The sequence below is a fragment of the Rhineura floridana genome, chromosome 8 (genome assembly GCF_030035675.1).
Source record: "Rhineura floridana isolate rRhiFlo1 chromosome 8, rRhiFlo1.hap2, whole genome shotgun sequence".
Taxonomy (NCBI): Eukaryota; Metazoa; Chordata; class Lepidosauria; order Squamata; family Rhineuridae; genus Rhineura; species Rhineura floridana.
The window spans coordinates 4048146-4062202 of record NC_084487.1 but is presented as its reverse complement, the minus strand read 5'-3'; the positions used below and the strand labels follow the sequence as shown (position 1 = coordinate 4062202).

The following is a 14057-nucleotide window of genomic DNA, read 5'->3' as shown; positions in this document are numbered from 1 at the left end:
TCTTCAGCACTTGGCATACATTTATACAGAGCTAAGCAAATGTGTGCGTTGTCAAATCATGCTGTGCCATAAACATAAAAACTGAATCATGGTGCTAATGCTTCGCTCAAAATACTTGGCTTAAAAAGAGACACACAGATACTTAGATGTAGCTTGGGCAGTTTGACAAATTGTTTGCATTAACAAGCAAAGCTTGCTTGTTTGGCAGCCTCCGTCATACTCCCCAGAAATCCAGGAGTTGCGGAGAAGTTGTCCTTCTTGGCTTCCGTTCTGATGTTTTTCCTTATCAGTAACTTTTGCCGTGATGTGTTTCTGTCTAGCTGCTCTGGGTTGTGACACCAGGGGGAGATGTAACTTCCTTTTAGTCTTCAGCTTCAAACTCGCATGTCTGATTATTCAGAAACTGGGGGCTTGTTTGTATTGTGGTAGCTTAAACTTTGCCTTTGAAACTCTAGTCCTGTCTCTCAGAATGCTCGGAAGCCCAGGCTTCCTTGATGGAGGACGGGAAGAAAAAGGGAGCCTTCCTTACTTTGCCACAGGCCTTGAGCCTGCATTTTTGCCCTGTTGCGAAACTGTGTGGTGCGATAAGGAAGTCTGCTTGTGCATTGCTTCCCTCTTCTGGTGTTGCCTCCCTGTGAAGCCTTAAGTCACCGACCAAGACCTGAGCTACAGGTTTTGTCAGAGACTGTGAGGGATTGCAGGCAGGGAAACTTGGAGCTGTTGGAGCCTGAGCTGTTGTTTCTTATAGCTTGAATGCAGCTGAGAATCTGCCCCTCTCATGGGTCCAGTCTAGGGAGCTGGGAAGAAGTCACTATAGGAGGAGGCCAAGTAAGGGAGCTCCCCTGTGCAAGTTATAAGACTTGGATTCATTCTTGGGAGTTGCACCCATGTCTAAAGATATTTGAAAAGCAAGTGTGGTCCAGTTAGAGGCTGGGCATGAAGACAGGTCTGCCATGGATCCATTCTCACTGTTTTAGAGCATCAGAAATTCTATGAAACAAGCGGCCTACCCTTTAGGATTATTGTGAATCCGAACATGGTATAAAGTCCTGGTCTGCAACTAGTTTTCTTGGAGGCTGCTTTGAGAAGGTGATGGGCCACAGTGCACATCCCCCGCTCATTTCTGACAAATGCTATTTATTTACTTTATTTGGAGGGTTTATATGTCACCAGGATTTGAATCCCCACATAGCCGTGAAGCTCACTGGGTGACCTTGGGCCAGTCACTGCCTCTCAGCCTCATGAAAACCCTATTCACAGGGTCACCATAAGTCGGAATTGACTTGAAGGCAGTACATCTACATTTTATATGTCATTATTCGTAATACATATCCCAGGGCAACTCATAGTAAAGATCCATAAGCAATAAAATACAATGTATAATAATAAAACAATTATAAAAGCACTGAAAATGCTTAAATGACAGTGAAATTATATAATAAAGGTGCCAGTGTTTAAAAAGTTGTTAAAGAGTAATTTGAATATACTATGGGTACAGCCTCCTTCCTAGAGATATGAACATGTAGGAAAAAACTGGAAAAATGGGGGGGATTCTTTTCCTCCCAGGCCTTCACATCTGTGCTCCTTGTGTTCTTCTTGCCTCTGAATTTGCAGCTGTAGGGTCAGATGCCAAGGGCTGCCTGTAAGCCAATTCCTACAACAGAATGTCAGTACACTTTGCAAACTAATAATTTACTGTCTAACTCATGTCAAACTTGTGACACTCTTCTTGTTTTCAGCGATAAGTGAGTGTATTCTGCAGTGCGTTGTCTTATTTTATCTGTTTAGGAAATTGTTACTTCGCTTTTTCTCGCAGTCATTCTATGAATAAGAAAGGTGTGCTATTGGGATCTTGAGACACTGCTTAAATCTCATTTACCCTTTTATCTTTCAAAATAACATGCTTTGAAGGATTTAGACTTGTCCAAATCTTCTTGCTACAAATAGGGAAAGTGTAGAGTTGTCCACCTTCAGGATCAAAGGCTGAATACTTGCAATAACTGTGTCTTTGGGTATTGTAATGGCTCAGAAATTTATTGTGGCATGACTTTTGTAGGTAGGGAAGTGAGTAAAATGTAGAACCTACGGTGGAAGGAAGGGGGAACATTTTGCAAAGTGAGATTAAAATGGAGTTAATATATATATACTGAAAACAGACACATGTTCGGATCCACTGTAAGGCATCTACAAGAGCATAGGCGTAGATGTTCAAGCATTCCCAGAATCTATGTAGATACATTTATGTGTGTGCTTATTTGGAAAGTCCTTCCACTAAGTTCAGTGGAGCTTCTTTTTCAGGTAAATGTGGATAATATAGGAGGTTTACCTTTTAAGGTGGTCATAAGACTCTGCTCCAGATAACTAGAAACAAAAAGTTCATTTGCTAGAGATGCAAGTCAAAGAGGCCTCCACAATTGAGAATAGCTAAGAATGTGAACTGTGAGCCATTAAAGTCTTTGGTGCAAATCTTACCTTTGCCAGAAACTTGCTTGGTGGCCTTAGGCAAGACACTGTTCTTTCGGTCTTCCCCTCCACCATTCTATTTTTTTTTACATTTTTGTCCTATCCCTTCCTCCAAGAGGCATAGGGCAGCATACGGGGTCCCCCAGCCCTAATCCTCACAACAACTCTGCAAGGTGTGCTAGGCTGAGACAAATTGACTGGTCCAAGATCACTCGGAGCTTTGTGGCTACTTTGGGATTTGAACCTGGGCCTTCTTATCCTGCGTCCAACACCCCGGCTAGCCACTATGACCATACTGAGTGCAATACAAGAATAATGACATGGAGTTGATATGCAGAGTCGTTTTAAGCATTATTTTAAAACACTGTCCATAATGAACACCCAAAAAGCGCTATACGCATGCTGAGGATTCTTGCGTTTTTTAATCTCCCGTCTTTCCTCCCCAAAAGCTCAGAGCAGCATACATTTCCCCTTAACAACCCCGTGACCTGGGCTAGCCAGAGAGTGACTGGACCACAGCAAGAGAAATTATTACTCTCTCCTTCTTTGGAAATCCTTTACTTCTTTTCTTTGCACCTTGATAATGTTAGTGATAAGGGCTGGTAGAATCCCAGTTCTACCAGTGAATGGAATGCTAACCATAAGCATGGCTCTCTTGCACAGAGTTGCATCTTAGGAATCAGAAATGTTTTTTCCAGTCCCTAAATTAAGCACGTTAAAGAACTTGCTGGCCGTTCTGAGGCTCTCTGCTTTCCTTCTGCTTTCCTTTTATGAACAAGTTCCTACTCCTTGTGGTTGCAGAGGATGGAATCCAACTAACTTGTCCCGTCAGTGCAAGGATTTCCACTTGCGCCATGGGACATCTTCCCTCTCCTCCCCCCTGTGCGCCCCCACCCTCCCCAAATCTGCTCTGGAGGGTTGGGGGAACCCCTAGAACAGAATTAGGGGCCAAGGGGATGGGAGGAGGGGGAAGTCTCATTGTGCAAGCAGAGGTCCTTGTGCTGAGCTCTGCTTTGGATACAATTCAGAGAAAACAGTCCTGAAATGTCTATTCTGAACTTTCAAAGAATCTGTTTGCAAATATTTCTGCAGAGACCTGAGAAAATACTTTGGTTCTTGGGTGCCAGCTGTAAACTTTTCAGAGCTTAGGCAACCGGGTGCACTGGGTCTCTCTTACCCCCCCCCATGGCAGTCATAAAGGGGGAAAGAGCAGTCTATATGGGCCAGAGTCATTGAAGGGAGGCAAGTGGCAGTATGCTTTGAGTCGCCACTGTACCAGTTCTGACTGCTGCTGGGGGGGAAATGTCTTTCCGCCTGTGAAGTCTGTCTGGGCACCAGAATGGACTTCCCGCCAAACATGTAGGATCAGATGCAACTGCATGGCGTTAGCCCAAAGCCGTCCACTCTCGGGGGCGCCAACAGTTGGCGTTGCTGCTGATATGGATGACAGCTTAACTCAGCATTTGCCAGCTTGGTGCCCTTCAGCTGGAACTGGTGGGAGTTGTAGTCCAAAGCATCTGACGGGCACCATGTTGGCAAAGGCTGCCTTAACTGAAGTCTCCCCACGTTAGACCTGTAACTAGATCCAATGTAGATAACATTTGCCCTCCTCCCCACTCTAATGCTATGTACACACCATACATTAAAAGCACATGATTTACACCCCCCCAAGAATCCTGGGAACTGTAGTTTAAGGATGCTGGGAATTGTAGCTCTGTGAGGAGTAATCTGTAGTTCCCAGGATTCTTCTGGGGAAGCTAAGTGCTTGAAACATATTGTGTGTGTATGGAGCCTAATGCTCTCCTCCTGGGCAAGGCTGACTCTAGAAGAGTAGGCTCAAGGATTGCGTGCCAGGCTGGGATGGCCGTGGGCAGTTTGTTCTTGCTCAGGCTAATCCATCTCACCAGGTTACTCGTGGGGTGCAAACAGGGAAAGGAAGTGCAGAGATTTGTACGCCGCCATGGAGCTTTTTGATACAGCTAAGAAATATTTTAAATAAAATAAGATTTGCTTGGAGGCCTTTTGCTACCATGGGAAGGAAATCTAATAAAATACCATGGATTGTGGCTTTAAAAACAGAAAATACTGAGGGACATTAAACTTGGGTTAGTGCAGGGATGGAGAGCCTGTGGCCCCTCCAGATATTTGTTGGACTCCTTGAGTTTTTGTCATGCTGGATGGGAGTCATGGGAGTTTGAGTCCAGCAACATCTGGAGGGCTGTGGATTCCTTATACCCGTTGACTAGGATGGGTAATGGGAACACATCTCGCTGGTACTGAAAGAACCCATGGGCTTCTGAACACAAAAGTGCAGATTCATGGCTTAGGACCCAGATACCCGAAGGAGCAACCCATCTCCCAGATCAAACCTGCTTGAGGGCTCTGTATATTTTTTTAATGTGTATTTTCCCCTGGTTTTCATTAGCCACCCTCAAAGCTGTCCTGAAGAGCGGCTTATATATGGCTCCCAGGCGGTCTCCCATCCAGGCACTGACCAGATCTGACCCTGCTTAGCTTCAGCAGGGAGCTGGCCTCATGTGCAAACAGACTTCCCCTTCCTCCCCTCTGCTGCATACCTTCAAAATCTGCTCCGGAGAATTGGGGGGACCCTCCAGAGCAAATTTTGGGGGATAGGAGAGGGTCCCTTTGAGCTAGTGAAATGCTGTTTGCCCAGCATTGGATGGAGCCCTCTGTGACTAAGGAAGAAATGTTGTGGTAGGCCGTGATTGAGGGGGAGCCTGGTGTTCTCTTTTTCTCCCATGGAGGGGAACTGGACCAAAGATGAGCAACTGTGATGGGTGAGATTACTAAAAAAAAATGCTGACTCTGGTAAACGGATCCTTGTTTGTTCTGCATGGTGGTGTGTTCTTTTCTGTTTTGTTCAATTCCGTTCCAGTTCTGCTTTGCAAAGAATTTTACAACCCCTCTTCTTTTGTCACAAGAAACATTGACCTGCAGAACTTCTTATCACAAAATGCCATGATGGCTTATAGTGTGAAACAGCCTTCTCCTAGCCTGGTGCCCTCCGGATGCTTTGGGCTACAGCTCCCGTCAGCCCCAGGCACACCATAACCATGTGTATTCAATTGTGTAATTCGTGTGGATTTGTCTGTAATATTACCCATTTGGCAGACTTGGAAAACTGTGGCATTAAATGGTCCGCCCTGGTGGACAGCTGAGATGGTTTTATCTCCATGCTCTTGCGATAGGAGAGGAATAATAGAATAGTAGTGTTGGAAGGGGCCTATAAGGCCATCGAGTCCAACCCCCTGCTCAATGCAGGAATCCAAATCAAAGAATACCCTGCTGCCTCTTGAATGCCTCCCGTGTTGGAGAGCCCACCATCTCCCTAGGTAATTGGTTCCATTGTCGTATGGCTCTAACAGTTAGGAAGTTTTTCCTGATGTCCAGTCGAAATCTGGCTTCCTGCAACTTGAGCCCATTATTTTGTGTCCTGCACTCTGGGACGATCGAGAAGAGATCCCAGCCATGCTCTGTGCGACAACCTTTCATGTACTTGAAGAGTGTTATCATATCTCCCCTCAGTCTTCTCTTCTCCAGGCTAAACATGCCCAGTTCTTTCAGTCTCTCCTCATAGGGCTTTGTTTCCAGTCCCCTGATCATCCTTGTTGCCCTCCTCTGAACCCGTTCCAGTTCGTTTGCATCCTTCTTGAAATGCGGTGACCAGAACTGGACACAGTACTCAAGATGAGGCCCAACAAGTGCTTAATAGAGGGGAACTAATACTTCATGCAGTTTGGAAACTATAGTTCTGTTAATGCAGCCTAAAATAGCATTTGCCTTTTTTGCAGCCATATTGCACTGTTGGCTCATATTCAGCTTGTGATCATCAATTCCAAGATCCTTCTCACATGTAGTATTGCTGAGCCAAGTATCCCCCATTTTATAACTCTGCATTTGGTTTTATTTTCCTAGGTGTAGAACTTTGTACTTATCCCTGTTAAATTTCATTCTGTTGTTTTCAGCCCAATGCTCCAGCCTGTTAAGATCCCTTTGAATTTTGTTTCTGTCTTCCAAGGTATTAGCTATCCCTCCCAATTTTGTATCATCTTCAGATTTGAGAAGAACCATTGATAAGCACTGTTTGGGTATGATTCTGTAGCCAACTGTGGATCCACCTGACAGTTGTTCTATCCAGTCCACATTTAGCTAGCTTGCTAATCAGAATATCATGGGGTACTTTGTCAAAAGCATTGCTGAAGGTGGGATATATTATGTCCACAGCATTCCCATGATCCACCAGGGAGGTTACCCAATCAAAAATGAAATAAGATTAGTGTGGCAGGATTTGTTCTTTGCAAATCCATGTTGGCTCCTAGTAATCACTGCATTGTTTTCAAAGTGCTTACAGACTGACCGCTTTATAATCTGCTCCAGAATTTTCCAAGGGATTGATGTCAGGCGGACTGGTTTGTAGTTCCCCGGTTCCTCCTTTTTGAAGATAGGGACAACATTAGGACCTCCTTATTCTCAAGGGAGACGTGCTTGTTAAGGGCCAAAGTTCTCTGGGCCACGCTGACTCCTAGATATCTTCTTCTATAGGAAATACCTTCTTGTTGTTTTTATAGTGCCATCTATGTACATTAAGAATGAGGGAACAGGGCCTCTCTTTGATTACTGGTGTGAGCAGGAGGGTTGGCAAACTTGATCTACTTGAAGAATCCCGTTTCCACTTTCAGAGAAACAAGACACTCTTTCGACTTGTCTGTGGAGACCTCAGTTTCCTTGATTCTCTGTATTCCCCTGGGCTTTTTCACCCATTTGCCTAGCGCATGGCTTTCAGGACAAAGCCCGGCCTGCTTGCAGCGTCCAGATTAATGCATTTTCTGTGGCATTTGGTGCTTGCACGGGAGTGAATCAGGAGAGCCGGCTGAGTGTTTTCATAGAACACAAGCTTGGGTGGCATTCCATCCTGGTCCCAAGACTGAGTTCCATTCAAGCCTTTCAATATATTTTTATTACCCATAATCTTTTGAGAGGTGTGGGCATGGCAATCTTGTTTGTGACCGAAGCATGTATGCCAGAACTGCAGGTGTTTTTGCAGCATTTAAGAGCCAGCCCTGATGGAGGGGGCAATTGAGACCGAAATGTGCCAGCGAGGAGAGGGGCTGTCTTTGCAATGGTGACTTCTCACCCGGGCACTGCTCAGGCTTACCTGGACATCATCTGACACGGGAGCCCCTCATAGGAAACTGCCTTCTGCTGAGTCAGAGCCGTTGCTCCCTCTGACCCACTGGTTCCCCAGGGTTTCAGGCAGGAGTCTTTTCCCAGCCCTACCTGGGGATTGGACCTTGGACCTTCCGCATGCAGAGCAGATGCTCTGTCACTAAGCGATGGCTTTTCTTCCTCCAGCGAGTGGCTGCCGACTGCAGTCCCCCAGTGGTGAGGGAAGGACACTTTGCACACGCTCAGAGCTACTCTTCTTACTGCAGTTGCTTCAAGTCTTGCAAAGTTGACTCCTAGCTCCAATGAAAAAATATTTTTGGGTTGTTCTGTTGAAAGGTCTTGTTCAAATTATGCTTTGAACTTCAGCTCCCCAGCGCGATGTGCTGGCTGGGGCTGATGGGAGCTGTAGGCCAAAACAACTGGAGAGCATCAGGTTGGCCAAAGAGTTCAAGCAGGGCACTCCATGCATTCCTCTTTCTCCCCCTCCTCCAGTTTTCTATTTTTCTCTTCCAGTTGATCCTGAACATTCCATTGCTAGTGAGCATGCTCAGTTGTCGTTGGGCTGTTCCCCCCCCCCGTTATTCTCTCCTTCCCAATTTTGTGGTTTGTTTTTAGATCTATATTTTGTAATTCTGCAAAGCTCAGTGTTCCCGTGAGCTTCTTGATAATCTCCCTCGTGTTTCTCAGCATGCCTGTTTTGATTCCATTTCAGTGAGTGGCTCAGGGGTGACGTGCCCTGCCACCTGTGCAGCCGTGGGCAAGCTGCATAGTCCCAAGGAGCCCAGTTGCCCCCCAGCTGGCAGTTGTGGACAAGGAAGGGGCTGGCTTGTGTGGCGGTGGCAAGGTGAGCAGGACTAGCCAGCTGGGGAGGACTAGCCTCAGAGGGAGGCAATGGTAAACTCCCCCTGAATACCCCTTACCATGAGAGCCCTATTCATAGGGTCACCATAAGTCAGGATTGACTTGAAGGCAGTCCATTTCCATTTTCAGTTCTCACCACCTGAGTTTGCTATTAGAAGGAATGATAACGTTTTAAAAAACAACATTTTGGAGAAAGCAAATGAAGCACTTGTGGGTGAGGGGGAGAAGATGTGCAGGAAGAAACTGTGAGGAAATGAGGATGCAAGAGGAGGTGGCAGCCAGGTCCTGTGCAAAACAGGGGAGTTTGTAGCTCCTTTCTGGCCTCTTCTGCAACCCAAAATTGCCAAGCTCAATGTTCTAGTTGCCAGAGGTGCTTAGATTTTATTTTATTTTATTGCACCCCTAGAGGGGTGCTAGGGCAACAGCCAGCAGCCTGAGAGCAAGTGACAATTTCTTGGTGATGAATAAAAGGTACTCTCGACATGGTCAGGTGCATGGTTGACTCTAGGACATGAAGAATCAGTTCCCATTAATGCACAAGATCCAGGCTGCAACTTGTGCCTCGGATTCTGTCACGCGGAGGTGGGGATCCGGTGGCCTACAAACATTCAGACTCCCTACTCCCCTCAGGCCCAGCGGTCAGCCTGGCCAGTGGTCAGGAATAATGGGAGCTGTGGTCCAGCAACATCTGGAGGGCCACAGGGTCCCCATCCCTGCTATGACAGGTTCTGAGTTTTTTGGCCCCTGACTGACAGCAAGCAGTGCCTCCATCCCTTCCAGCATGAGTTGCCTGATCAGGAGCCATTAAGCCTGGCTGCCCCAGAGGGTGAGATGAAGAGCAGCCCCCCTCCTCCTCCTCTTGGCTGAGAGACCAGCCCCACTGCGTATTCCTCTCCCCTGGATTTTTCCATTCATGGCGGATGTTATGAGGACTTTAAGGATGGGCGATGGAGTTTACTCGTCTGCCTCTTCAGTTTTTCCTTTTGTGTCATGTCTGTACATGTTTTTTAAGGTAAGCCCATGGGCAGGAACTGTCTTGTTTGTTACTGATTTTAAGTGAGTGTTCTGGGAGCCCTTTTGGCTGAAGAGTCGGAGGGTTGGGAGGGAAGGAAGCTGCTTAAATAAATGGGGGAGGGGGAATGGTCTGACCTATGTGGGAGATGGGCAGGGGCAGGGATGGGGAAGAGGAGCGCCTGGGTCAGCCGTCTCCAACTTGGCACTCTCCAGAGGGGTTGGAGTACACGGTTTAATGGGCTTGCTCTCTTGTGCATGTTAAGTTTGGATGTTTATAGTTTAAAGTTTGTGTAGCTTGTTTTTATATGCTGTAAACTGCTTAGAAGCCTCTTTTGGCACTGTGGTATATAAATGAAAAAAGTATTAGCTGTTGTTGTAGTTACTGCTATTAAACAGTAGCTTGGGATGAGGTTACCTGAAAGATCGGCTTATCCCTTATAGACTCGTGCGCTCGGCAGGTGAGGGCCTCCTGCAGGTACCATCTGATCAGGAGGCCCGTTCCGTACAACATAGGAAGTGGACCTTTAGTCTTATGGCACCTACCCTTTGGAATTCCCCTTAAATATTAGACAGGAGCCGTCTCTGTTATCTTTTTGTTGCCTATTGAAGACCTTCCTCTTTCAACAAGCCTTTTAAGTTGAGATCTTATCCCAGTCTGTGTCTGTGCTGGAATTCCTTTTTAAGATGTTTTTAAAGCTTTTTTTAAAAAGATGTTTTATTTTAACATGTTTTTAAAGATGCTTGGTTTTAATATGTTTTAAAGTCTTTTGTTTTTAAGATGCTTTAGAGAGTTTTTAGTATTTTTGTTTGCTGCCCTGGGCTCCTTCTCAGAGGAAGGGCAGGACATAAATTTAATAAATAAATAAACTCTAGTCAGCCCCAGCCTGCATAGCCAGAGAGCAGCAGATTGTCAAAGGCTGAGCTTTGAGATGAAGAATCTAGCTGAAGCAGAAGTGGTCCAGGAGCCTTGGTGCTCCCACATTTGGATGACTAGGACTTGGGTCTGGGTCATATGTACAGGACCTCCACTTGATGACTTGCATGTCGTCTGGGGCAAGAGGCATCAAGTGTTGTGTCAGCCAGGCCTTGGGGTGCTGTCCGAAATGCTCAGGCAGAGGGCCAGCTGGGGGAATTGTACATTGGGGCTTATCCTGGACTTTCCCCCCACTTCAGGCTGTAAGGAAGAGGGGTCTCCACACTGGAAGGCCTCTCTACAAAAATCACTCCTTGCATGTGGAAACAAGGTCTGTGCAGAAGCAGTTTGACTCCACTTAGAGCCAAGCAGTAACTATGTTGAGAGAAGGGGATGATCAGCAGTGAATGGCTGAGGCCTGTCAGAACAGGAAGATGTCGCAAGGCTTCCTGGGAACCTGCAGGGTTGAGCAGTGCTGGATGAGTCCCCTCGTCACGGAAGTGGAGGAGCTGCACCATTTCATACCACTGCTGCTGGCTTAAATAATTAGATGCCCCTCCGCAGTGGGGGGAAATTCTTGCTTGGAGAATCCTTGCCTGCTGGATTCTGACTGACCCTTCTCTCTGACTAGTAGTTTCTATATAGAAGAGCATTGCTTTTTAATATGCTTTTAAACCTTTTTTTAAACAATATGTTTTTAAACCTTTTTAAAAAATCTTCAAAGCTTTTAAAAATGTTTTTAAAATTGTTTTGTTTCAATGTATTTTAATGTCTATTTTTATGATGTTTTGATGTGTTTTAGTGCTTTCGTTTGCCGCCCTGGGCTCCTGCTGGAAGGAAGGGCAGGATATAAATCAAATAATAAATAAATAAATAAATAAATAAAAATTCAGTGAGCTGAGCTCCCCCCGTCACTTGTAGTCCAAAGTGGCACAGGCCAGGCTCTAGTTGGCCACCTCAGAAGTAGGCCCAAGAGAAGACTCATCAAAGTGGCATTTAGAAACTCTGCCACTGCCCAGCCTGAGCCGATATGGGGTGGTGGTCTTGCTGATCAGTCTTTTGCTATGAAGAGGGCCACCTTGCAGATAAGGTCATACCAACCCACCTTGTGTGTCTCTCCTGCATGAAGGGGCGATGCCCTATAAGGCATTTCCTAGCAGAGGAAAAAGCAGAGTTGGAGGGGGAGGAGTGTGTGTTGGTGGTCTGTTGGCTAGCTGGGACTGTTGGGAGTTGGGGTCCAAAATATCAAGAGGGTGCCAGGTTGGTGAAGGCTGTCCTGAAATGACTGTCAGTCATTTATGGCACTTCCTCTGGGCAAAGAACTTTGCGGGCCTCCGCAGTCCTTGCAACAACTGCTCTGGGACCGAATTCTGTTCTCTCTCCCCACCACCCACCAAGGAGCAGGAGGAAGTGGAGAACGGGTGCTGGTCAGTGCAGAGCAAGCACTTGAGCACAAGGCCTGGTGGGCTGCTGCTGCTCAGGGTGGGACCAGGGAGAGCTGATGGCACTCTTTCAGTGGCGCAGCACAGGGATTACCTATACGGTCTCGGCCCAGTTTATCTAAAGGAGTGCCTTCAACGCCACCAATTATGCCGCCTGAGAAGATCAGCCACACCGGGCCTTCTCTCAGTCCCGCCGACAAAAACAGCTAGATTGGCGGGAACTAGAGAGAGGGCATTCTCAGTGGCGGCCCCCACCCTTTGGAACTCCTTCCCACAAGATCTACGGCATGCCTCTTCCCTAAATGTATTTTGTAAAGCCTTAAAGACCTGGCTCTTTCAACAGGCCTTTGGGATTTCCGGGGAGGGTTAACTTTTATGACTGAAATGCCTCTTACCCTGCACTAATATTGTTGTTGTTGCTGTATTGTTTATATATTGTATTAATGTATTTTATCACATTGTGTTTTAACTGTTTACATGTACGTCGCCTAGAGTGGCCATCGGCCAGATAGGCGACACAGAAATTAAATTTTATGATTATTATTATACATGCATAATTTGGGGCTGTCCACGCCTGATTGTTATTATTTCTTTTGCCATATGTAGGCACCTCCCTTTGTGAGCAGGGCCACAACTCAGTGGCAGAGCACCGGCCAGCATGCGGAAGGCCCCAGGTTCAATCCCCAGCACCTCCAGGGAGGGCTGGGAGGGTCCCCTGCCTGAGACGCTGGAGAGCCGCTGCCAGCCAGTGTGGGCAGTACTGAGCTAGATGGACTAACAGGTCTGACTCAGGATAAGGCGGTTTGCTGTGTTCCTGAGCAGCTTGTGCAAAAGGTCAAAGTATTCCCAAAGAAAACGGAGGAATTTGCATGGGCATTAGAGGGGAGGGGTAGAGTTAGGGTGGGGCTCGTCGCTGGGTACATTGCAAACCTTGCTTGTTGAGTGTCTGTGGGGCAGGAGTCACCTGCTGTTTTCAGGCATCAAATATTTCACTTTGGGTCTGGGGAAACGCGGCTCCCCTGTGGCAGAAGCCCAGCCTTGAACTCAGCTGTGTGGGTTGGGGGCAGGGAAAGGAGACACTCGCCGTGCCGGGTCTCGTATCGGCATTCTTTCCGTGCTCCTGCGTTAGGAGTAATGCCGTTGAGTGCCTCTTTAGTGATAGCGGTGGGCCAGGCTCTGTGCAGTGCAGAAGCATTCCGGGCCCCAAATGAAACATATACGCAACTTGCCTCCAGCCTGCAAGACTTCTTTCCACTTCGCTGGCCCGTATGGGACCGGAGCTGTTAATCTGGCACGCTGCCTTGTCTGATGCACTCCTGCTCTGCCAGGCAGCTTTTGATACGCAGCAGAGGGGCGGAGGGGACTGTGGCCAGGGAAAGGCAAAGGTAACAACTGGGAGTGGCAGAGGGAGTGCAGGTGGCATGCTGGTCACCAAATCTGGGAATGAGCATTTGAGTATAAGCAGTGCTCCCCCTCCTGGTGCAACCAAGTGCTCTATCTAAAGCTCCCCACATTGGGCCTCATTCTGTTGCAAGGATGTGGCTCTCCAGGGCCCGCTGGACTCTCCCTAGGCATGCCCCCCCATTGGCCCTGCTTTGCGCCCCCCTCAGGTACTTTTGCCTGGCTGGAATGTGTCACTGAATTGTGAGCATGCCTCCTGCTTGCCTGCAGACATGCGCGTGCCTGCGTGGAAACCTCCGACTTGTGTGACTCTTGGGCTGAAAAGCTTCCCTTGCTCTGCTCCGTTGTGATCGAGGAACTGAACCAGGGTGGGGCCATGCAAATGAGGAGGCGTGGTCATGCAGTTAAGAGCAGATTTGGTTCTCAGTTGCTGGGGCTACACAGGGTGGAGTGCTGGTTTGGCCCCCACCCGAGTGGCATTTGTAAACAGAGCCCCTTTTCTTTCACCGGTGTAAGGGGCAGAGCTGCCATTCATGATTTTGGGGTGGGGCGTGGAGGGCTGCACTTGGAAACACTGTCTTGGTGAAGGCAAAGTCTACCGACCATCTTGAACTTGCTGGTTCCGTCTTTCCTGGCAAGAATTCTGCAGAAAGGTGCATTTGTGTGTCCGTGAATGGAGCATTTCAGAGGTTCTGGTCGGGCTCGTATCCAAGGATTGAAATTGTCCATCACTCCTTTTCAGTTGCAAGGTTAGGACGTGCCCACAACTAACCATG

At 47.4% G+C, this 14057-nt stretch overlaps 1 protein-coding gene across 1 annotated transcript in view; it reads left to right on the top strand.

Moving 5' to 3' along the window:
• The window catches only part of TNPO3 (transportin 3), a 52351-nt gene that overhangs the window by 1933 nt on the left and 36361 nt on the right, over positions 1-14057 (top strand). The gene's annotated exons all lie outside the window — the stretch shown is intronic.